At 42.0% G+C, this 25,321-nt stretch overlaps 1 protein-coding gene across 1 annotated transcript in view; it reads right to left on the reverse strand.

Moving 5' to 3' along the window:
• cpne4b (copine IVb) overlaps window positions 1–24,769 on the reverse strand; it is a 383,963-nt gene extending 359,194 nt beyond the window's left edge. The window contains exon 1 of the mRNA XM_043719590.2: window positions 24,557–24,769. The gene's annotated coding sequence lies outside the window, so the exon portion shown is untranslated. The remainder of the gene's footprint in view (window positions 1–24,556) is intronic.
• Between the last annotated feature and the right edge of the window lie 552 nt (window positions 24,770–25,321).

Consider the following 25,321-nt stretch of genomic DNA (forward strand, 5'->3'; position numbering starts at 1 on the left):
ATGTGACTTCAAATCCCGTTGTGGCAGTGATTGGAACTTACATTCATTTCATTAACAAAATCTGGAATTGTAAACTGGTCCCAGTGATGGTGTCCTTGAGACTATTGCCAGTTTTCAGGTTATAAATAAATCTGATTCACCAATATTCTTTAAGGAAAGAAATTCATACCTGGTCTGGCCGACATAGAATCATAGGGGTCTACAGCATGGAAACAACTTTCCCATGTTACACATGTGACTCCAGACCCACAGTAATTTGGTTGGCTCTCAGCTCCCCTCCCAAAAGGTCCAACAAGTTACTCAGTTCAAATGAAAATTGAAAAGGGTGGCAAATGCTGGTTTTGCCAGTGATGTCTACATCCCATGAAAGAATTTACAAACCACTACTCTCCATTACCTGTCACTCAGTCGATTTTAGTATCCATCTTGGTCATGTCCTTTTTATTCCATGAGCCCTAACTTTGTTCAATAGTCTGTTATATGATGCTGGAAAGCATAGCACTGAAAAAGCACAGCAGCTCAGGCAGCATCTGAGGAGCAGGAGAATCGATGTTTCGGACATAAGCCCATCATCTTTCCTGTTGAAGGGATTATGCCCAAAACATCCACTCTCCTGCTCCTTGGACGCTGCCTGACCTGCTGTGCTTTTCCAGCATCACACTCTCTTCTCTGACTCTCCAGTAACTGCAGTCCTCGCTTTCTCCTGTTATATGATGTTGATTCAAATGCTTTTGGAAGTCCACGCACACCACATCAACCACATTATCCTCATCAAATCTCTCTGACACCAGAGAGAGCTCAAGAAAATTGCATCAGTATTAACAGTGATAGAAACTAGTTGCCCAGTGTGCCCACCAATATCCTAATATTGATTTACAACTTTCTGCTATCTGCGTCTGCTTTACACTTATCACTTGGTGGCACAAAACTTAATTCTCACTGAAAAAAAAGACACATTTTATCGCAGTTATTTGTTTTGCACTCATTAGCACAACTCATGGGAATACCCACAGTAATCTGTGTTGACCTCTTTTGCTACTGGAAGCTTTTCTTTCTTTAAAAAAAAGGCACAATCTCTATAGCTGAGAAATTTATCGACACTAAATTACTTTCCAACAGTGAGAATTGAGAAATCCTAAATTCCTTTCTAACATCCATAGAAAATGGTGACCGTTGTGGTCTGGCGGTACCCAGGATCATTTGCATTTTCAATAATTCTGATTTGCAAGATATTCAATAGAAAAGAATTAATCCCAAACCTCATGTATTATAAAGTACGGAGGAAAGTGCACATATCTCAACAAAGCTCTAACCCACTTATTTTTCATGACTTTGTCGATGTATATTTTTCAAATATCTGTCCAGCATTTAATGTATACCACTGGGCAGTGGTCGATGATGATCTGAAAAATCAGACCGTACCTGTATCACAAGACACACATTAAATTGTCAATGTTCCTTCTTTCCTCTCGTTTCATCCCTTTCAGCCTGCGGGAGCCAAGTTGGTCTGCTGCTAATTTCCACACTCTTGTGTATATTGCACATGCTAGTTGCATTCAGACCACATCACAGGCATCAAGGTCCTTCTGTACTTCTACTGTTCACCCTGCTAAAGCTGCAATTCATACATTAATGAAACTGTATACGCTGATCTTACCCAGCTATTTATAATGTGTGCTTTCGTACAACCAGCAGCTCAATTACTTTCACCAACATCAGAAGTGCTGGACCTTAAAACAAATAAAAATCTAGTTTTCACAAATTGTATATATTTCCTCATATTTTTCATAAATAAGTGTGATGAGATTCACTTGTGATTCTCTTAAAGATTACAATCTAAAAACACAGCTATACTGCTATTTAACTCTGTTTCCCACCCGTCTGAGAAGTTGAATTCGGTCCTTTCAAACTGTTCCCATATTCATGTCTCAGTCCCCACCTTCCTTCAACTATCTACTCATGTCTCTCTCAACCATTTATATGGTCTCTGTTTCAGTGTCGAACTCCAGGAGCCTCACTCCTCCCTGTATAAAAATGCTGCTCCTGTTCACTGTCTCCCCAACATTAAATTTGATCCTTATTTCCCTGAACAACTGGAAATATTCACATCACATGCAGGTCATCAACCATTGCCTCTTGTTTTTGTAGAAACAACTGGCCATTATGGATGTTTCTTCTGATTCTTCACTTGATCTGTTACCATCATCCCTTTTATCATTTATGCATCCTGCAATTGACCTATTGTTCTTCCTCCCCTCTCCCACTTACCCTACTGTTATATGGGGAGTTAATAGTGTAGTGACAATGTCAGTGGACTAGGACTCTAACACCCCAGGCTAATGTTTTGAGACATGGGACAAATTTGAATCCAATACGAACAGTGGTCTGATGATGACCATGTACTGATTGTTGGTGGTGGTTGTTAAAATTCCCATCTGGTTCACGAACATCCCTTAGTACACATGACTACAGCCCCAAGGCATTGTGGGTTGATGTTGATTATCCTGCGCGATGGGCAATAAAAGCCCAGCCGGTAATGCCCACATTCCATCAACAAATTTTTAAAAAGACTTGCGTAAACCCTCTTCTAACTCTGTCTTTTTCTAGTTTGGACAAATAGAATCTTGACTGCGTGTCCTGTTTGTCAACAACCCACACAGAGTCCAATAGAAACAGCCCCATTGGTGAAGGATTGAGAATCAGGGGACATCAAATTGTGGTCATGTATTGACAAAAACAGCAATCAGTGGCATGAGAAAATGTTCTTTGGGTTTCAACAGCAAGAGATCAGGATTTGGAATGCAGCACCTGAGGACAAAGGTGAGACAGATTCAAACGTAGCCTTCGAAAGGAACTGATTAGAAGAGGAAAGACTTGCAGAGCTATAAGGAAAAGACAGGGAAGGAGAACCGGCTGAGTTGTTTTTGCAGACAAGGACACGATAAACTTAAGGCTCTCCACTCACGTTGGGACCACTCTGTGACATAATTCTCTGATATCATGAATAATTAGAATTCATCCTCCTTCACTAATTGAGCTGCAGTTTACGAGGCTGATGGTGTCTCTGCAGCCAGACAGACAGACTGACTAGCACACTCTACTCATGGGACATTTGGTCAAAAACCTAATCTTCTGTCTGCAAAATCAAACTGGAACAGAAGAAAGACTAGCTTCAGTTCACCATGACAGCAACTCTGCCCCTGGAAGCCTTTTCTTTAGAAAGCGCCACTCAGTTGGGAGTTATTCCAACTCCCACCCCACTAATTATCCTGTGCAACATGACTCAATCTCAAGACCCTTAAACATCTTCCGTCCAAACCACAGCACTGAGCTAAACCTGATCCTGTCAGATACGTGCTCAACTGCCAAATCTTGGCTGGATCCCGAATTCCTGCAGTGTATCTTATGAACGTCTCCCATAACTGCTTCGAAAGTTCAGAAAATGCAACTCCATTTGATTTTCTTAAAGACTTTTCACAAACAGGCACCGGAGAGCACAGCAATAAATGCCTTGTGTAGAGGTCTCCAGATGCTTTGTAATCTTTCCTTTTCAAAAGAATAAAGTATCATTTGAACATTTTATGGCACGCCTCTGGGGCAGGTAGAACTTGAACTCCCAACTTTTCTGGTCCAGAGGTACGGACACTACGATTGTATCACAGGAACCCAGTCACTGCTTGATTTCAGCAGCGCTTCCATCAAGCTCTGTACTAAAACGGAGAACTCTGTGGTGCATTCAACATACTATTAAGTGTTCTCTTGTACATAAGTTCCACCTTTGACTATTTCCTTTCCAAAAAAGGTTCTAAACTATCCCTATTTATTGTTTTTACGTGAAAGGTGATTTGCATTCATACGCTCCCTAATTACAATTAGGTTAACACAATAATCACCATCTCTCACCAACCCACTATTGCTCATCATTGAGATCTAAGAATGCATTAATTATAGGCCATGCTATGATGCACAACATCAGATTGTAGAACGGTTACGGCATAGAAAGAGGCCATTTGACCCCTTGATTCCATGCTGGCTGTTTGCAAGAACTATTCAATGTGTCCCAGTCCTCTGCCATACCCCCTGCAAATGTTCACTCCTTTCAAAGGGAAGGCCATGTACGAATCTACATCCAAGCACATTCTCAGTCAATGCCTTCTGCTTGCTGTATAAAAGAAAAAGGTTTCTCATCATGTGCCTATTGCTCCTTTTGCCTCAAACCTGTTCTCGCTGGTTCTCAACACCTCCAGCAATGGCAGCAGCATCCCCTAGCTCTCCATCCAGAACCTTTACTATCTCAAATATCTCTATCAGTTCTCCTCTCAATCTCTTTCGAGGACGACAGTATCAGATTCACCATCCTGTTTGTGTAACTGATGTTGTCCAGTCCTCGAACAATTCTCATAAATATTTTCTACACCCTTGAGAAAGTTAAGTATGATAATAGTAATATTCCCACATTCCCTGCATCTACGTTTCCCTGGTCTTTACTCAATTTGTTCAAAAGCAGAAAAGCAACATCCAGAATCAACTCCTGGGGGATCATTTAAGAATTTGTGGTCTTATATTGGTTTTTAGAACTCAAGACTTCCTGCAAAATCATTCTGAGATGAAAGTTGAATCAATAATAATGCAATATAACCCAATTTAATAAATGTTTCTACTTTGTACTGCCAGGTCTAAATGAAGTATTTTTTTTCAAGTGTGGTGAATTAAGTTTAGACATAAGCTGACAGAAACCTAAAACATCCAATTCTTTATGCTCATATATATTTTTAGCCAGAGGGTCCCTTGTTGCTACAAAGTTGTTCAAAGATCAGCAGCACTCCCTGAATGACCAAACAGATTCTTACCCTCAATATCCCAGATCAAAGTCTTGCCAACCAACAAAGAAAAAACGTTGACCCAATGATACAACGAGTCAAGTCTGGTGCAGTGCAACCTTGGAATAGACTAAGGAGAAGGACAAATTAATTTATTCAGGATTTCAATCAAGATTTTTTTTGATTCACTGACAGGAAATGGGCTTCACTGTCTAGGCAAGCATTTATTGCCCATCCCTAAAGTTAAGAGTCAAATCCATTGTTATGGGTCTGGAGTCCCATGTAGGCCAGACCATGTAACTTCCCAAAGGGATGTTAGTGACCCAGGTGGGTTTTCCCTGAGTCAACAATGATTTCATGGTCATTGTTAGACTCTTTATTCCAGATTCTTCTTTTTTTTTAAAAAAATTCAAATTCTCCCCTCTACCATGGTGGGATTTGAACCTGGGGGTCCACAGAATACACTGAACTTCTGGTTTAATAGTCTAGTGATAATACCACTAGGCCATCACCTCCCCCAAAAGATGGAGCAGGAGAAAGAGCATGCCATTTTATCCCTTGAGGCAGTTCACCATTTAACAAGATCATGACTTGCTTTGACCATGGTCTTAACTCCACTTTTCTGCCTGTTCACAAAACCCATAAAAATCAAAAATCCATCTTACTCAAAGATCCATCCTCCACTTCTCTCACAGGAAGAGATTTCCAAAACACAAATGATGCTTTGAAAGAATATATTCCTTCCCACTTCCATCTTGAAAATGATTTAAAGATGTCCCACTCATTCTAGATTCACTAACAGGAGGAACTCCCCTCCCAGAATCAATCCAGTCAGGTTCTCAATGGAGGACTATCTAGTGAGACTGGCACTGCTGTGCCTTTGCCAGAGTGTGCACATTATAATTGTTAATGCTCTACAAATATCCACCAAACTTCTGAGTAACAAAAGTCCAGCAGTCCCAATATGAGTGCTGTCTGACTACTAGATGCACCATCAAATAAACCATCGACATGTTACAAGTACATTTCTGGCTCCGAAAACAGTGGACTTTTCATAAATCCTAAAGACGCTCAATTGGACAAAAACATCAGAATCGATATCTGTCACACTTCATACACTGGGTGTTACAAAAATCGAATATCTTCCAATTAATCATAACGTATGCACAGATGCACAACACAACATAATTCAGACACAGTGTCACTTAGCCTGCCTCTGCTAAATGTAGGCTGTGAGCCCATCTGAATCAGAATGCCTGTAAAATCACCACCCTCTATTGCAACTCAGTAACATATTTACATCCAAACTGTATTCACCAGTCCTGCGATGGTTTTGTCTAACCCAGTTGTGTTCAGTACCACCATTACTGTGATAGCGACAAACCAGGGACTAAAGCTGTGAGTGTTACCAGTTTAGAACCATCCAACTCATCAGTGACAGAGAGAAATCCTTACTGTCGGTATACTTAAAAGCTAACAGTGTTTGAAATGTTTTATGTTTATGCAGTACATAACTTAGAGAAATTGGCAACAGCAGAGGTCTCTCTGCAGTGGGGACACAAACAGGGAGACTGTCAGATTTGTTCTTGAGCCCAGGCAGTTTTGCTGTCCTGATTTCTAACAACTTCTAAATAGTAGCACCAGAGCGCAACAGATTATTTTCAATCCCAGTTCAAACATCTCAGTGATAGTTATTCATATTGTTTAACACTTCTGTTTTAATTGTATGCTTAGTACGTTATTCTTCCATGGAGAAACAGAGATGGTTAGAGATAGAGAGAGAAAGTGATGGGTACAGATAAAATAAAAGATGGGTACAGATAGAGAGATAAAGATGTAATGTTGTTGCTGTTTCCTTATTCCTCATTATAAATATTCCTCTCCCTGACGTAAAGTTATAGCAACAACATGGTGGCTCAGTGGTTAGCACTGCTACCTCACAGTGCCAGGAACCCGGGTTCAAGTCCAGCCTTGGGAGACTGTCTGTGTGGAGTTTGCACATTCTCCCAGTGCCTGTGTGGGTTTCCTCTGGGTGCTCTGGTTTCCTCCCACAATCCAAAGATGTACAGGTTAGGTGAATTGGCCATGCTAAATTGCCCAGCATTCAGGGATGTTAGGTGCATTAGTCTGTGGAAATGTAGGGGAATGGGTCTGGATACTCTTTGGAGGGTTGGGGTAGGCTGAATGGCCTGTTTCCATACGGTGGGAATCTATGATACTAGCTAATTGTTTTTCTTTGTACATTACTATTGGAGCATTTACAATCTATTGTACTCTTTCTGTCTTTGTTAGTAATGTAAAAACCAGGAACAGCAGTAGACCATTTGGTCCCTCAATGGACAGAAATAGTAAAGGCCAGAATTTCATGGAGTTCGGAAAACTTTGCAAAGTTTTAAAAATATTGGTAGGACCTGGATGCAGATGCTGTGTCCCAATTTTTTGAAACAATCTGATTGATGCCAGCAGGGATAGAGGAGAGGGAGCATGATTCATGCAGGAAGGAAACCTGACCTTCAAAGGCCATGTGAACTTGGAGCTGAGTTTAAACAGACTCCACTTCTGCTGTTCCAAGGGGGAATCTTGATTTAATGCAGTAAACGTAAGCACTCCTGAAGGCTGGATGGCTCCGTGGTTAGCACTGCTACCTCACTGACATCTGAGTTTGATTTCACCCTTGGGCAACTAGTTGTGCGGAGTTTGCATGTTCTCCCTGTATCTGTGTGGGTTTCCTCTGGTTGCTCCAGTTCCTTCCCAAAGTCTAAAAATGTGGAGGTTATATGGATTAGCCATGGGAAATGCAGGGTTATAGGGATGGGTCTGAGCTGGATGCTCTTCGGAGAGTCAGTGTGGCCTTGTTGGGCTAAATGGTTTGCTTCCTCACTGTAGGGAGCCTATGATATGGTTTACAAAACATTTTTGATTGGCAGTCCATTAGATATGGGTTATTTAAAAAATGCTAATATAATTTCAATTAAGCTCCACCATCGAATTGGGCCATGGTGGATAAAATAGTGGCCTTAACTCCACTTTCTTCATAACCCTCAATCCTCTTCAATCACAGGTCTCTCTAACAAATCAGGCTTGAACTTGTTCAACGATCCCTGCAGCTTCCACTGCTCTCCAAGGTCCTGAACTCCAAAGATCAATGATCCTCTGAGGGAAGAAATGCCTCCTAATCTCTGTCTGATACAGAAAACCTGCCATTCATTAGTCCTTAGAGTTCCAGTGCTCAATCTTCCATCATAAAGCAAAGCCTTTTCATCTGAAAAATCAGCCCAGTGCACCTTCTCTGAACTGTTTTCACTACAAATATGTCCCTCCTTAAATAAAGAGTCCAACACTTTCAGCTGCTACTTTCTGTCTACATGTTTTTTTCACCTTCCCCTATCCCACCCTGCTTAGGGCTGAGCAGTCAGTTAATCTGGTGTCCCTCCTAAAGTGAAAACATAGTTAAAAATATAAAAAGAGGTCAAGCTGATACAAAGATCTGATGATTGTTGCAATCAAAACGATCAAGCAGACAGCAGGAACACTTCAGATGTACCCACACTGACAAATCAATCAAGCTCTGCCATTTCCTAATGGGAGGTTAATAGCACAATAATAAACTGAAGTCCTTTTCATTTTTCTAAAAAAATAATTAAAAATTTAGAGCTAAAGTAGTGCCTTCATCTGCCCTTCCATCGTTGCACTGCAATGACTGATGTCTTTAATTTTACAGTTCAGATTACATTATTTCAGTTGGTTATTACTTGCATAAAATTGCGGTGACTCATCAATTAACGCATGACAGAATTAAACACTCATCAGATTTTGCAATAAATTGCTTTCCTAATTTAATTTATAATTTTCTTGTGTTAATTATTCAATTGATGCACTTTAGAGTTCTTGGTTATTTCAGGCACAAAACTTGATCACTGTCCTTCTTCTCATTTTTGTCTCAATTAATCCCTTGCCCATTTTTCTCTGTCAGCATTTGGATCTGAATCTGTTCTGGCATGTTAGTCAGCGCTAACCTGTTTATAACATTCACTATCCATGGGGCAATTTTAATCATAATCTACTTACCCCAAAATCTTTTTTTTTGATTCTTTCATGAGACAAGAGCCAGGCAAGTCAATGAGCAATTTCTAATTACCCTTGAGAGAGGGGGCAGAAAATGAGATAGCCGAAGCCAGTTAGCCTAATTTCTGTGCTGGGGATGGTATCAAAGTCATTCATCAAGGAGCTTGCAGCCAGTCCCTTAGAAAAAACTGAGTGTTATTGCAAAGACTCACCTTCCTTTTTGAAAGGGAAATCATATTTCACCAATTTTTTAGAGTTCTTTGAAGGAGTGCATGCGCTGCCGATAAAGGGAAACCTGTAGACACACTATACATGGATTTTCAGAAGGTGTTTGACAAGATGTCACATGACGTGTTATTGAGTAAAGTAGGATCTCAGGGTTTACGAGGTAACATATTACCTTGGATTGAAGATTATCCATCTGACAGAAAACAGTGTGTGTGTGTGCATAAACGGGCCTTTGTCTGCTTGACAGGATCTGATGAGTAAAGTCTGGCAGGGGTCAATATGTGAGCTTCAGCTTTTTACAGATGATATTGATGAGGGGAGAGAGGAATGATCACTAAACCGACACAAAGGTAGCTCGACAGGTGTGTGTGAAAAGGAGGTAAGGAGGTTGAAGATGATCATTGACAGGTTGAGTGAGTGAGCAGAAACCTGGCAGATGGAACATAGTGCGGGAAATGTGAATTCATTCAGAAAGAATAAAGTAACCTACACAGAGAATAATCACATAATTCCAAAAGTACAGGGCTTTAGTTCATGAGTAACAAACGATTAGTATGCACAGCCAGCAAATAACCATGAAGGTTAAAGAGATACTATCCTTTATTTCAAGAGGATTTGAAAATAAATCTAAGGATATTATGCTTCAGTTAAACAGGAATTGGTGAGACCACATCTCAAACACTGTGTACAGTTTTTTTTTAGATTACTTACAGTGTGGAAACAGGCCCTTCGGCCCAACAAGTCCACACCGACCCGCCGAAGCGTAACCCACCCAGACCCATTCTCCTACATTTACCCCTTCACCTAACACTACGGGCAATTTAGCATGGCCAATTCACCTGACCCCTGCACATTTTTTTGGATTGTGGGAGGAAACCGGAGCACCCGGAGGAAACCCACACAGACACGGGGAGAATGTGCAAACTCCACACAGAGAGTCGCCTAAGGCGGGAATTGAACCCGGGTCTCTGGCGCTGTGAAGCAGCAGTGCTAACGACTGTGCTACCGTGCCGCCCACTATTTATTTAAGGAAGGATATTAATACATTGGAAGTCATTCAGAGGTGGTTTATTAGGTTGAGAGCTGGAATGAGTGGGGAAAGGTTGACCAGACTGGGCTGATTTCCACTGGAGTTGGGAAGGGTGAGAAGTGAGTTGATTGAAGTGTATAAGATCCTTGATGGTCTTGACAAGGTGGATGTGCAAAGTATGTTTCCTCTTGTGGGGGAGTCCAGCACTGTTTTAAAATTAGGGGTCACCCTTTTAGGACACAGATTTTATTTTTGCAATGAGTTGCGTGATTTTGAAGGTCCTGTCTCAGAAGGCAGTGCATGCATTTTCATTGAATAATTTATAAAGCAGATTAAGATTGATCACCTTGCCTATCAAGAATCTAAGGCTGTTGGGGATTATATGTGAATGCAATATTGGGTAATAGATCAGTATTGAACAACAGAGCAGGCTTGAGGGGCTGAATGGACTATTCTGCTTCTATTTTGAAGGATTGACGAGAAGGTGGTGGTGAGCTACCTTCTTGAATTACTGTAGTCCTTGGGGTGTAGGTACACACAAAAATGAGGGACAGAGTTCCAGGAGTTTGACCCGGTGACCCTGAGGTATCATGTACAGTTTCAGGTCAGGATGATGTGTGGCTTGGGGAAGAACCTGTAGATTCATCTCTTATCCATATCCCTGTTCACCATTCCTATTGAAGTAATTATCCAATGCCACTTGAATGCCTCAACTGATCCTCCATCCATTGCATTCCCAAGCAATGTGTTCCCTATCCAAATTCCCCACCATGTGTACAAATTATTTCCTCATGTACCCCTTGCTTTTTTGCCCATTACCTGAAACCTATGCCTTCCTGTTCTATCTACTCTATCCACCCCGCTCCTAATTTTGGAAACCTCTATCAAGTTTCCTCTCAGCCTTCTTCTCTCCAGGAAGAACAGTCCCAACTTCTTCAATCTATCCTCATCATTGAAGTTTCTCATTCTCTCACATGCACACGTGTGTGCGCGCGCACACACACACACACACACACAGACACACACACACACACTCTCACACACCCAGCATCTCCTCAAACAAATGTTTAGACAGGGCACTCACAAATCAATACGGGTGGGTGGGAGGAAAGGTTGTGATGTCACAATAGGTCCTGGCATTGAACATTCAATGCTTTGCACGTCAGGTCCAGATGCTGCTAAAGATGACAGGCTTAAAACTTCACGTGATGTGTTCATTGGCTGTGGGCATTCAGAGCTACATGTAACATAATTAAATCTATCACATTAATGGCAAGAAACCACTGATTTATGTTCAGTTTGGATCAAACTGAACGAGACCACATCCATTGAGCTGGTGTTAAAATCTGGATTAATAACCTTCTGTCGATCACCACCTCTGTCCCGACTGCTAACCCTCAGGCTCAACAAGATTGGACCCAACGCAACATAAATTAAGAAGTAATTATGATTAATCATCGACATTCAAATCCTAAGATGTTGAACACTGACAACAAAGTGTCAAATTCTGCCATGATGGATCATGATTACAAAAGGACTACCATCAGCAATTGCATTTCAAATTGTGTCACGACTGTGTTTGATCGGATCACCTAAACAATGGGAGATGCGGTAATTAATCATGATCCCAGTGCTGATTATCTTGGTGCTGTTTACAATCGTGCTCTTCACAATCCAAATCATTTAAACGATCTCAGATAACACCCGCATGGGAAGTTCAAGCAGTTAATCACCATTCAACGTTTTTTTTAATGATGGTCCCTCTGCTGAGCCAGTTAATAATTTGGACCATTATTCAGACCTCAACAACAACAGATCAGTGTTCTTCTTGCCACCCTGTGGTGCTAAGGTCAGATTTCTGGCGTCTGATCTTATATTTGGAGACTTCCCTTGATTGATGTACAGAACTGTAGAGGTGGACCTGTCAAGAGGATGGATATTCAGGATGTTCACAGGAGATAGTCCAGATATTAATGGCTGTAAATCCTTCAAACGTCCTCACAGGAGACAACTGAAATTTCAAGGCTGGAATAGCCATCAACAGAGAGACCTGATTACACGCCAGCACTTTGTTCTGCACCACTCCTTCTCCACCCCCACCCCCACAAACCATCCCCCCCGCCCCTTCCCCCCCTCCCCCCACACCCGTTCCCCCAGTCGAACATTGAAGCTGTCAAAATCCTCAATCATTTGGGGAGAAAAAAAGCAGGGTTTCAGGTCAAGGAAAACATTGGGATAAACTGCAATTTCCTTTGAGGGAAAAGGATAAAAACTTAAAGAATGTTTTTCAAATAACTAGACACAGAACGGGCAGCATGATGGTTCAGTGGTTAGCACTGCTGCCTCACAGCACCAGGGAGCTGGGTTCAATTCCCGCATTGGGTCACTGTCTGTGTGGAGTTTGCATATTCTCCCAGTGTCTGCGTGGGTTTCCTCTGGGTGCTCCGGTTTCCTCCCACAGTCCAAAGATGTACTGGCCATGATAAATCGCCCATAATGTTAGGTGCGTTAGTCAGGGGGTCAGGGAATGGGTCTGGGTGGGCTACTCTTTGGAGGATTGGTGTGGACTTGTTGGGCCAAAGGGCCTGTTTCCATACTGTAGGGAATCTAATCTAGAAAAACAAAAATTGCTAGGCTCAATAAATCCAATTCAAGTGCATTCCTTTCTCTAATGAGGGCCCAGACATCTCTAAGAGGTGATTGATTCACTGATCTAACTTTTAAAATGTTTATTCACTCAGCAAAAAAGGATCACAACAAAAGTTATGCCATTGGCAGTTTCCTTCTCCATTCTTTTAACTAATACAGTTCCTTTTAGCATCAGAGATTCAGAGTCAGAGAGATCTGCAGTACATAGAATGGCTCTTCAGCCCATCGAGACTGTACTGAAGAAATACAACCACCTATCTAGTCTAATACCCTTTTCTACAACATTACCTAATAAAGCAGCTCAGTGTACATTGATTGTGTTTAATTGTATGCAAATAGAGGACATTGATTGGAGCTCCACCTGCACATCTGGGGCAGCATAGTGGCTCAGTGGTTAGCGTTGCTGCCTCATAGCACCAGGGTCCCAGGTTCAATTCCAGCCTCGGGCGACTGCCTGTGTGGAGTTTGCACATTCTCCCTGTGTCTGTGTGGGCTTCCTCCGGGTGCTCCAATTTCCTCCCACAGTCCAAAGATGTACAGGCCAGGAGAATTGGCTATGGTAAATTGCCCATAATGTTTGGTGCAGTAGTCAGAGGGGTCTCGGTGGGTTACTCTTGGGAGGGTTGATGTGGACTGGTTGGGCCAAAGGGAATCGAATTTATATTAAGGGTTCCTTGCTGGTGTCCCCATCTCTAAGCCAGGAGGCAGAGGTTAAATCCCACCTCCCCCAGAGGTGAGTCACAACATCTCTGAGCAGGTTGATCAGAAAACATCTACACAAAGCAACAATAAGGGTTCCTGTTGCACAGTGATAGTGTCCTTACCTCTGGCCCAGAAGTTACAGGTTCAAGTCTCACCTGCCCTCAGAGGTGTATCTTAACAGTTTGATTAATAAATAATTATTAAAAAGAAACACTTAAGCTGGTTGTAGGTTGGTGAAGAATTTTGATAGTCCCAACAAAAGCAGGAGGGCTGGCCCAGAGGGTGAGGGCGTGCCAAATCCATGAGCCACCTATCCACAGTCAGTGCTCAGCTCCCCCTCAGCCACACTCAGTCATTGCTGCTGCTGCTGGGTTTCAGGCTGGCAGCCCTTGGGTACCTAATCCTCCAGCTGATGGGCAAGGTGACCCCCTCATCATGCTGCCACCTGCCCATGATGAGAAGCTCAACATGGGGTAACCGTTAACCAAGACTGGCTCCAGTCCAATGTCCAGGCTGCTCAAGAATACAGAGCAAGGTTTACACCTGAAGCGGGAGCAGTAGAAATCAGGATCAGAAAAGAACATAAAGAGGCACAGTAGTGGTATTGTCCCTTTCTTTGGACGAGAAGGTTCAGGTTTAAGTCCCACCAGCTGCAGCTGGATGTCATTGCAGGATGTGTCAGCAGGATGTTTGAGCAGATTCATTGAAAATATGTATAAAGTGACAATTATACAGCCCATGGTATAGTTGCATTAGAAGGCGCATGCTTATAATGTTATACTCTGCAAATATATCCAAGATTAAGTAAACATTAGCTCCAATGACGTTCTTCACCAACAGAATAGCAACTACACACCTTGAAAATATTCTGAATAGGCATGAAGGATTCAGCCTCAACAGATGCTACATTTCTTTGTACTTTCTCTGCAGGTTTTTACAAGACCATAAGACATAGGAGCAGAAACTAGACCATTCAACCCATCGAGTCTGCTCAGCCATTCGTTCTTGGCCAATAGGTTTTTCAACCCATCTTCCCACTTCCTCCCTGTAACCTTTGATCCCCTTGGTAATCAAGTACTTATCTATCTCAATGACCTGGCCTCCACAGTCTTCTAAAAGCAATGAATTCCACAGATTCACAAATCTCTGGTTTCTCCTTATCTCCATCCTAAAGAGTCTTTCCCTTACTATACAAGAGCTATGCCCTCAGATCCTTGTCTCTCCTGCCAATGGAAGCATCTTCCCAACATTCACTCTGTCCAGTATTCTTAGTGAGTTTTGAGAAGATTTGGAGCTCAGGTTGAGGTTCTGGATGTAGGTTTGCTCGCTGAGCTGGAAGGCTCATTTCCTGACATTTCCTCACCCTACTAGGTAACATTTTCAGTGGGCCTCCAGGCGAAGCACTGTATGTGATTCCTGCTTTCTATTCCTGGAGACCCACTGAAGATATTACCTAGTAGGGTGATGAAACATCTGGAAATGAACCTTCCAGCTCGGCGAACAAACCTACATCCATTCAATATTCTGTACATTTCAGTCACATCCATTCTCATCCTTCTCAAGTCCATCGAGTATAGACCCAGGGTCCTCAAACATTTTCATGTCCTGATCCTTCCCCGACAAAATTGTGCATGTGTGTGTGCGTGTGTGTGTGTGTGTGTGTGCGTGCATGTGCGTGTGTCTGTGTGCGTGCGTGTGTCTGTGTGTATGCACGTGTGTGTGCGTGCGTGTGTGTATGCATGCGCATGCGTGCTTGTGTGTGTGCGTGCATGCGGGTGTGTGCGCACGTGTGTGTGCATGTGTGTGTGTGCATGTGCGTGTGAGACAAATTCCACTTTCCAAGCCTTAGGGCGGCACAGTGGCACAGTGGTTAGCACTGCTGCCTCACAGCGCCGGAGACCCGGGTTCAATTCCCGCCTCAGGCGACTGACTGTGTGGAGTTTGCATGTTCTCCCCGTGTCTGCGTGGGTTTCCTCCGGGTGCTCCAGTTTCCTCCCCCAGTCCAAAGATGTGCAGGTCAGGTGAATTGGCCATGCTACATTGCCCGCAGTGTTAGGTAAGGGGTAAATGTAGGGGTATGGGTGGGTTGCGCTTCGGCGGGTCGGTGTGAACTTGTTGGGCCGAAGGGCCTGTTTCCACACTGTAATGTAATCTAAAAAATCTAAAAGCACTTTAAGTACATATCCAATTGTTGTTTGACTGTGATGAGTATTTCTGTCTCTGACATCCTTTCAGGAAGGAAGCTTCAGATCCTCACCATCCACTGCCTGAAAATAAAATCTCCAGCCCCACAAAAGCACCCTGCCTTTTGTTATAAGTCTGGGGCTATTGACTTTTCTGCTATAGAAATGAGTCCTTCCTATCCACTCTACCCAGGTCAGCCCTCAATTTTATGCAACTAAATCACATTTCTCCACCCCCCCACCCCCCCCCACCTCCTTCTTTCTGAAATAAAATGATCTGACAATACATAATCTTGCATTTTGGCTAAAATTTGATCATCAGACATCCCCTTTGTTATTTCTTTATGCATGTACTCTGCTCTCAACTTACACTTCTATCCGTCCTCAATCTTTAACTTGCAAAGTGAGGAGTTTGGCCAGGTTTCCCTTTTCTAGTTTAGAGACACTGAAACCAACTTTCAGATGGCAATTAAACCAAAGTCCCTCTCCACCCTCTAAGATGCAGGCAAACAAATCACGTGGCAATAATTTGAAGGTGATGGTGGTATCATCCCAAGTCTATTACAATCCCTCAAAAAGTATCACATTAAAAAAGAGGTTATCTGCCCATTATCATCTTTATTGATCAGACTTTTGAACACAGGGGTTGTAATGCTATGTCGAGTTTGTACAGGACATTGGTGAGGAGTACTATGGAGCAGTTCTGGTCGCCCTGTGATAAGATGGATATGATTAAATTGGAGAGGATTCAGAGAAGATTTGTGAGGATATTGTTGGGAATGGAGGGTTTGAGTTATAAGGAGAGGCTGGATAGGCTGGGACTTTGTACACTTGAGTGTAGGAGGTTGAGGTTTATAAAATCATGTGGGGTATAGATAAGGGGAATGATAGGTGTCTTTCCCCTAGGGTTGGGGATTTCAACACTAGGGACAATATATTTAAGGTGAGAGGTGAAAGACTTAAAAAAGGTTTCGCAGCGAGTGATTTGTGTGTGGAACGAACGCCCAGAGAAAGTGATGGATACAGGTATAATTACAACAGTTAGATAAGTACATGAATAGGAAAGACTTGGACCAAGTCTTTGGGCCAAGTGCATGGCAATGGGACAAGTTTAGTTTGGGATTATGGTCAGCACGGACTGGTTGGACAATCAGTTTCTGTGCTGTATGACTCTATGACTCTATGTTGGTTGTCAGAGTTCACTTTGCAAAATTTCGCTGTCAGCTTTCTTGCACTAGAACAAGTGACTGCACCTCAACAGTAATTAATTGGCTGCAAAGTGATTTGAGACATCCAGTGGTTATGAAAAGTGCTATATAAATGCACGTCTTTTTCCTTTACTGTCCAAGCTTAAAGCCCAACACAGACCAGGGGTCATGCCCCCTACTGCTCAGAGCTGCTATTGTTAGCACCTTCCCAGAATTCCAACTGGGCCATCAGGAAGCTCAATTTTAATACATCCCACGGTGAAAATTACCCATCGCAAACTCGGCGTTTGGCAGGTTATTTGGAGAGAGCATGGAGCTTGCCTCAGAATAAAGATAAAAGGCAGTTGTTCTCACACCACTTTGTGGTAGCTGTGATAAACTTGTTTTTAATTCACTCACAGAATGTGGGTGTCACTGGCTGGGCCAACACTCATTGCACGTCCCTAATTGCCCTTGAGAAGGTGATGGTGAGCTGCCTTCTTGAATCACTACAGTCCATGTGCTGTAGGTAGACCCACAATGCCCCTAAGGAGGGAGATCCCGCACTGTGACCCAATGACATTGTGCAAGACATCAGGCTAGACCTAAGAGTACATTTATACTCCTGCCATCAAACAGTCTGGTTACACAACTGAAAGACAAAACAGTCCTTTCTCTAATGATTGGTGGAGCTTATCTCATAACCTCAGTTAACCGTTTCAAGCACTAATCGTCTTTTACAATATAATTCCCCACCTACTTAGGGACACAGTAACATGGGATCAGGAGCAGGCCATTCAGCCCGTCCATCATTCAAAAAGATCATGGGCAACCCCATGTACTTGCCTTTCACCTATATCCCTTAATATCTTTGCTGAACAAGGCTTTACCTATCTCAGATTTAAGTGCTTGCTTATCAGCTCTCAACTTCATTGGGTTGTCCATGTGGTTCACATGTAGGATTCTCACCTACCTATGATATTCCAGAGTCCACCGAGCATGGAAACCGAGCATGGACAATCACAGAATGTCCCAATCAAGTACAATCTAACAGCCGATCTCAGATCCTGTGAATTCAACCCCATTATAGCAGGGGAAATACAACCCTGGACACATCAGAATGGAAAAGGCTCTGTCCACAAGCAATCTCAACATTTCAGGAGAACAGCCACTTCTGTCAAAGACCAGCAGCGCAGCCAGCGTCTCCGCCTATTAACCGAAGACTTCATGTGGAATAGCTGCAATCAGATCTGCAGATGGAGAGTTGGTTTAGTGTCACATTTGAAATGACAACGTGTAGATAATGAACAACCAGTTTCCTTGCTGAATACTCATCTGTCAAGTGACTGGTAAATCTACCAACACTGTGAGTCACTGAGGTAGGGTGGACATTTGGTTCCTGGACAACCAGGCAAAAGTTGATCTGCTGCTTAAAAATAATGCAGAAAAGAAAACTTCTCCTCCCGTTGTTTCCTGAACCTGTACAGGCATAGAGGTCTACAGCATGGAAACAGGCCCTTCAGCCCAACTTCCCCATGCAGCCCAGTTTTCACAATTAAACTAGCCCCATTTCCCTGTGTTTGGGACCACTTCATTATGAATCTCCAAAATGTTATTGATTCAGAGAAGAAGCAATAGTGCTGTTCATAATTTTACTGGGTCGTCTTTTGCTGCAGTAGGCATCTACTAATGTTTTTGGCTAGATTTGAGGCTGCAATCTTCAGTTTCAAATGCTTTTGTGCAGTAAATGGCTAAAGGGTTACCTGGGAAGAGAAAGGCAAGGCATTTGGAACTGGTAGAGGGCTGGGTAACTATTTGTTGCAGCTGCCCCTCACTTTAAATTGCTGCACCTTTTCACACACATGACATGAAGCACTATTAGCTGCCACATTATACCTCAGTCCACACTAGCGCCACACCAGAGGAAGAGTTTAGCACAACATAAAGGCAAAGCACTGAGAGTGTCGAGGACCTGATATAAAACCGTAAGTGTTGCACAAACTTGGCACACTATTCACTGTTGTTTGTGTCAAAGACTTTACAGGTCGCTCTGAACAGAGGCTCTCTCTACATTTTAAAAGATGTGGAGATGCTGGTGTTTGACTGGGCTGGACAGTCAGAAGTCACACGACACCAGGTTATCGTCCAACAGGTTTCTTTGAAATCACAAGCTTTCCAAGCGCCGCTCTTTCATCACATGAAGACTTCACCTGACAAAGGAGCTGTGTAGTATCTGTACATTATGGAATAAGTGACCAGTAGTGAGCTACAGTGGAGTAATTCAGTTCAGCTGATGATAGTGAGCAGATGAATTCAAGTAAATTATAGCTTTGTAATCATTCCCAATCATTTTACTTTATAATTTAATTTATTGTTATGTGGCAAGACACTCAGGGTGTGATAGAAATCTGATAGCTAAATAGTTTAAAATTCTGTCTATGACAATGGGAACTGTACTGAAGCTACCAAAATGCTGATATGTATTCAGTTGCTTAAGCACAATGGGGCATTAGTAGATTCCATGCACCTATAGAATACAGCCCCTTACCACTTACCAGAAAGACGACTGAAATTTTCACAGTGTGCAGTAACAAGTGCTGTTTATAGTTACACCCACACTCTTTAGCCTTGTCTTGTTATTAGCAAAGCTACACTGCAGAGATCCAGCTGTCCCCATTATTTTTGTTGTCTTGTTAATTCCTTCCTGCTCCCTGCTGAATGGATAAAAATTTCCTTTGCTTCTCCTCCTAACTCCATTTACGGCCAAGAATCCAAACAAGTCCCGACATGGAGCGGACAGAATTGGAAAGATTGCATGTTAATGTCTCAGGATGTTAATGTGGCATTCCTGGCGTTTGTTACACTAGGGCATGGAGTTGCCAGTAGTTGCATGGAAAGCCCTGTCAGCTCTTGGCTGAGTAGATTTGATTGAATCAAACTTCAGCCATCAGGAGGAACCTGAGGGAAATTGTTATGCCTGGTGATAACATCTCTGGAAAGGGGTTAACCATCGGTGCATTTGTCAAGTAAGTGCACTGGCTGAAGTTACTGTGAAGGCCTCCACCTTGTCAATCTCTCCCTTGCCTAAGGCGTGGTGACCCCCATGGTTAATCCATCACCAGTCATATCTCTCTCTCTCTCTCTCTCTCTCTAATGAGAGAGTAGCCCTATTGTCCTCTGGAAGCTTACCCACATAAAGAAGAATGCTGAATCCAGACTAGCTGACTGGAAACTCGCAGCTAAATATGTTTAACGTTTGAACCAAAAAATAGGCAAAGACCATTGAAATGCAAACGCTTCAGCCAACTCTTGCTACAAAAGGAATGGGACTTTGACAGCATACATTTATTCACCGTGAATCCACCACCAGGTCCAGGAAACTGAAAGGAGGGCAGTGATTTACAAATTCCCATAGCATGCCAATTGACTTCTGTCTGTTCACCATTTGTTTCAGACAAGCATCATATGTTCAACCTTCCCATTATTGTTCACAGTAACTTTCCATACACAATTTAAGGTTGGAACTCAGCAGCAAAGGTGTCTTTTAAACAACATAATAGCTTTCAATATCGTGCCAATCAACCTGCTAAATCTCATTCTCTTCCCTGTCACAAATTGTTTTCAAGGTTTTAAAGATGTCAACTTTTAATTTTCTTTCCCTTTTTTCTTATTTTCCTGTTTGACTTTTTCATTTTCCCCACATTCCAATTTTCTCTCCCTCTCTGAATTTCTCTTTGCACACCTGATTTAACTCTTAATTCACCTTCTTCCTCGTGTTCTTCTTCATTGTCGTTTTCAATCCTCAAGCTGCAATGTTCAATGGGGTACATGTGTGTACATGAAGTCCAGGATGTTCCCTTGCCCTCAGCCTCCCATCACCACTTTGCACTTCCATCAAGGTGTGACATAAAGCAAGGTTGAATTGAAGAACGGGCAGGAAAAGGTTGAAAGGAAAGGACATGCCCTACGCTGCCTCTTTACTGTTCAATCTGCCCCACTGATTTATTTTCTAACATTTGGAAAATGTCACTACTTTCGGCAGGTTAAACGTTACCACAGTCAGCTAGGTGACCCAAACCCTATCTTAAGAAAGGAACAGGAAAAAGCTTTGCGCTACCAAAATTAAACTATGGATATATATTTACAAATTTCTGTGCTATCTCTTCTGACAAACTAAATGGAAAAGGTTGAAACCAAACAAACATATTTTGTTGTTTACTTGGCACAATTGTATTTCAGTATCACAAAAATAATGACACACACGCACCACATACACAGACATACACGCTCACAGACACGCACATAGACACAAGCCCATAGACACACATGCGCACACACAGACACACACATACATAGACACAAACTGTGGACATACACTGACACACACAGGCACGCACGTAGGGACACAAGTGTATAAACACATGCACTTATACATACAAGAACATACACAAACCACACGCACACACATAGAAATACACACACAAACGTTTACACATAAATAAGCACAGAAGCACACTGCAAACATGCACAACTGGCACACACAGAGAGACATTCACATTTCAGATACACACTGAGACCCAATGACATGCACACACTTACAGGCACACACTACAGAAACACTTTACTGAAACAGACTACAGATGGACATAGGCATACACACAGAAGCATCATAAAGTTCCAAATCATATCCTCCCACCTCGTTGATTAGAAAGCACTTGCTAGTAATCTTTGGTGAATTGTACAAATTCACTCCCAACACATAACCAGCCTCTTGTGCTCGCACATTCTTGAAGTACATGGCAATAATAATGACATGTTATCGCACACGATAATTCACCAAGATGTTTCTCATCCTCTGCTTCACAACAATCCTAATTAAAATTCCATCAGAACTGTGGATAGCTTCCCAAGCAGATTTATCACATTTCTGTGAGGTGCTTGTTTTTTTAAAGTCTTGTTGACTCTATCCTAGCACACACCCTCCTCCTAATGCCCTTATTCCAACCCTGATCATATTCCATCGACAGCATCAATAAGCAAGTCATCAGCCCAGAACACAATTTTTGTAACATTTGTTTGAATCATCAGTCACTTCAGAAGTTACATACACCCGAATAATTTTAACATGTGCCTGCAGTGTGGAGTTCTGAAAGATCAGTGATTCAAATAAAGAGTGGTGCGTATACACAAACTGTCCATTGCCAGATTATTTGGCAATTAATCTGAAATAAAGCACACATTCTGTTCGTTTAATAGCTGCTTTGTTCTAAAAGCAATTTAATGAAAAACATTTTTCTTGGAAAAATTGAACTTATGACTGTACCACGGTGCCTGTTATGGAAGGTTAGGAAAGTTAGTCCCAGATCTTGTAGGGAGTAGAGCATCAATTTGGGGAAACATTTGCAATATTATAAACGTTACAAGTTTAAATTACAATTCAATGATTCAGCTGTTTCTCAAAGTTCAGTATAATTAGGTTACTAAAGCCTTGTCAATGCAAGTTCAAGTGATTAAAATATATTTCTAGGATATTACTTCACATCAATGCATCAATATACTTTTTCATATTTTTCCATCTCTATTTGTCAACTGGGAATCTTTTTGCTCTGTTGAACCAGCTGCTTTGCCCAATAAAGGAATACTTACAATGCTGACCCATTGATGAAGGAATGGCCACTTTACACGCATACCACTAACAATCCAAGGATGTACAGGTTAGGTGGCTTGGCAATGCTACATTGTCTGTAGTGTCTGGGAATCTGTAGGCTGGGTGATTAACCATGGGTAATGCACGTTGCAAAGATAGGGTAGAGGGCTAGTTCTGGGTGGGATGCTCTTCGGAAGGTTGGTTTGGACTCAATGAGCTGAATGGCTTGCTTCCACCCTATGGGGATACTCCACAAAGACAAAAACAAGAGTTCAGAAGCTGGGTGAATGGACTCTATGGAACTCATTGCTGTAGAAGGATATGGAGACAAGTCAATGAGTGTCTTTAAGATAGAGATAGATAGGTTTTTGATTAGTGACTGGATCAAGGGTTACAGAGAGAAGAAATGAGAGTGGAGTTGAAAGACATAGCAGTCATGACCGAAGAGCAGATGAGACTCGATGGACCAAGTGGCCTAATTCAGCCCCTATATCTTATGGATTTGAAACACTGACTCTGCATTTTCTCCACAGATGCTGCCAAAGCTGCTAAGTTTATCTGGCAATTTCTCTTTATGTTTCAAATCTTCAACATTCACAGTTCCTTGTTTTATAACAATTCACAAAGACTGGGTTACAGAATGGTAGCATGGTTACAGTACACAAGAGGCTATTTGGCCCATTGTGTGTTTGCTAGCTCCCTGCCAGTGCAGCTCAAATACTCCCAGTTCCCCATAGTCCCAGAATCTCTTTTGTCTTCGGCTAGCTATCGCTTTGGAAAGTAAATTAAATTAAGTCGCTTGTTCTACCAGAGAAATTCTGGTAATGTGATTGTGATGATTTGACAAGATATTCCAAAATGAAACTGTTTTGAAACATTAGGTTTGCAAAAATTAATCATGTGTATAGAATATTATTGAATTGGCCCTACCGTAAATGTATAAATTCTTTGTGTTAAATGTACACAGCAGAACATTCTTGCCATTAGTCCATATGTTACTGAATGAATATGTATTAATAGCTGTTCATATAGAATTGTTAATCTTGCTGTTAGTATTTCCAAAACTTATAAAACAGCACCAACAAGAGTCACAATTATCTCGAACTCCCAGCCCCAATGTAGCTAAGTGCCATCATTGTGGGAACCACACATTGTGCTCAGACATTCAAGCTTTGTGTTCGAGTTTTGTACAGTACATTCTAAAATTGTGTCAACTCCAGCAAATTCCACACCAAACCCATTGAAGTTATCTTTTGCTTACAAAAAGACAAGATTGTGAAAAGTCTCTTATCTGTCGGCAAAGTTGTGAAGGATGAGAGATGGGCAGGGTGCAGTTAGAAAAGTGTTGCATTCTTTTTTTGTCTGAAATTGAAATTAATTTTGTAAAGTTGGCCATCTTTTCTGGAAGCAATCACTACCAACATCCCATTGAAGAGGATGTGTGTATTAGACATCACCCCCCAGAATATATTCTCTGCCCAAACACCCTGTTAGCACTTCGGTTCCTTGTCCACAACAAGATATATTTATGATGTTTCTAAACATGTCTGCATTTCAGAGGAAAAATAACAGCACGATAACTAATTGTTCTGTAAATACGAGCATCGATTATTGTTGGATATTATGTCTTTTTAAACCTACAAAATCTTCCCTAAAGACTTCCAACAATAGAGAATCACTTTCCTACTGAACTGCTCTTTCCACACCGCACTCCCTATCGGAGAAAGGGGGACCTCTTAAAGCAGTTGATTACACTCTAGAAAAGGCTGAGGATAAATTTGGTCAGCAAAGTGAGAGGACTAAAAACTTGCAGAGAGCATTAAATGTTTGGAAGCGATTTTACAAAATGTGTCTGCTGTCGATGAAGTAAAGACGTGTCCGATTGTAAAAAGACAGTCAGAAACTAACGGTCAAGATTCACATCTAATTTATTACTGGAAATCATTAAGTGCACCGTTGCATTTTACAAATTTCCAGATGAAAGCCCAACAATTAGCATTCTTTTTAAAAAAAAACAAATGTGTAAGAATTAAATTATGTATTACCTGCTTTGGTGGTGATTTTAAAAATTAAAATCCTCGCTGGGATCCAGTAAATAACGGTTTGCTTCTTTCTTCACCCAGACTACTTTGTCAGTGTGGAGATATGTGGTTAGTTCTGTAGGTCCAGTACAGGGAGATGGAACTCCATCGTCAGCACAGTGGCTGTATAGTTGGGACTGAGACTCTAGTGGTCTGAACGTGCACAGAGTTACCAGCGAGAAACGCCACTCAATGCTCTCACAAGCTTTTTTTTCCCCTAAAACTAAATCAAAGCCTTTTCTTCTTCAGAGACCAAGATTTGTTCCTTGATACTACACCAGCGCCCTCTACAGCCCTGTCTACTGCTCTTCTGATGGATAAAAGACATTGTAGTTCAAACTTGCATTTACATAACACCTCTCAGGATGATCCTGAAACACTTCATACGAAAAAAAAACACAAATAACTGGGGACGTTGGAGACCTCTCTGTCGAGTTGGAATAATTTTAGAACCTGAACAGCTCGCTTCATGACGCCTTAACCCCGCTTTCTCTCTCCACAGATGCTGCCAGACCTGCTGAATTTCTCCAGCAATTTCTTGGAGCGTCGCTTTGTGAGCTGTGGTGACTGTTGCAATGTCGTGGAGGTGACAACCAATCCATACACAGCTCGGTCCCACAACAGCTGTGTGATAATCTGTTGGACAAGAGTTACATTATTGGCTTCAACTCCTCTGCCCTCCTTTAGGACAGTGTCCGGGGACCCTTTACACCCAACCCTACCCTGCAC

The sequence above is a fragment of the Chiloscyllium plagiosum genome, unplaced genomic scaffold (genome assembly GCF_037043375.1).
Source record: "Chiloscyllium plagiosum isolate Xiang-an unplaced genomic scaffold, Cpla_swu_hap1 HiC_scaffold_34, whole genome shotgun sequence".
NCBI lineage: Eukaryota > Metazoa > Chordata > Chondrichthyes > Orectolobiformes > Hemiscylliidae > Chiloscyllium > Chiloscyllium plagiosum.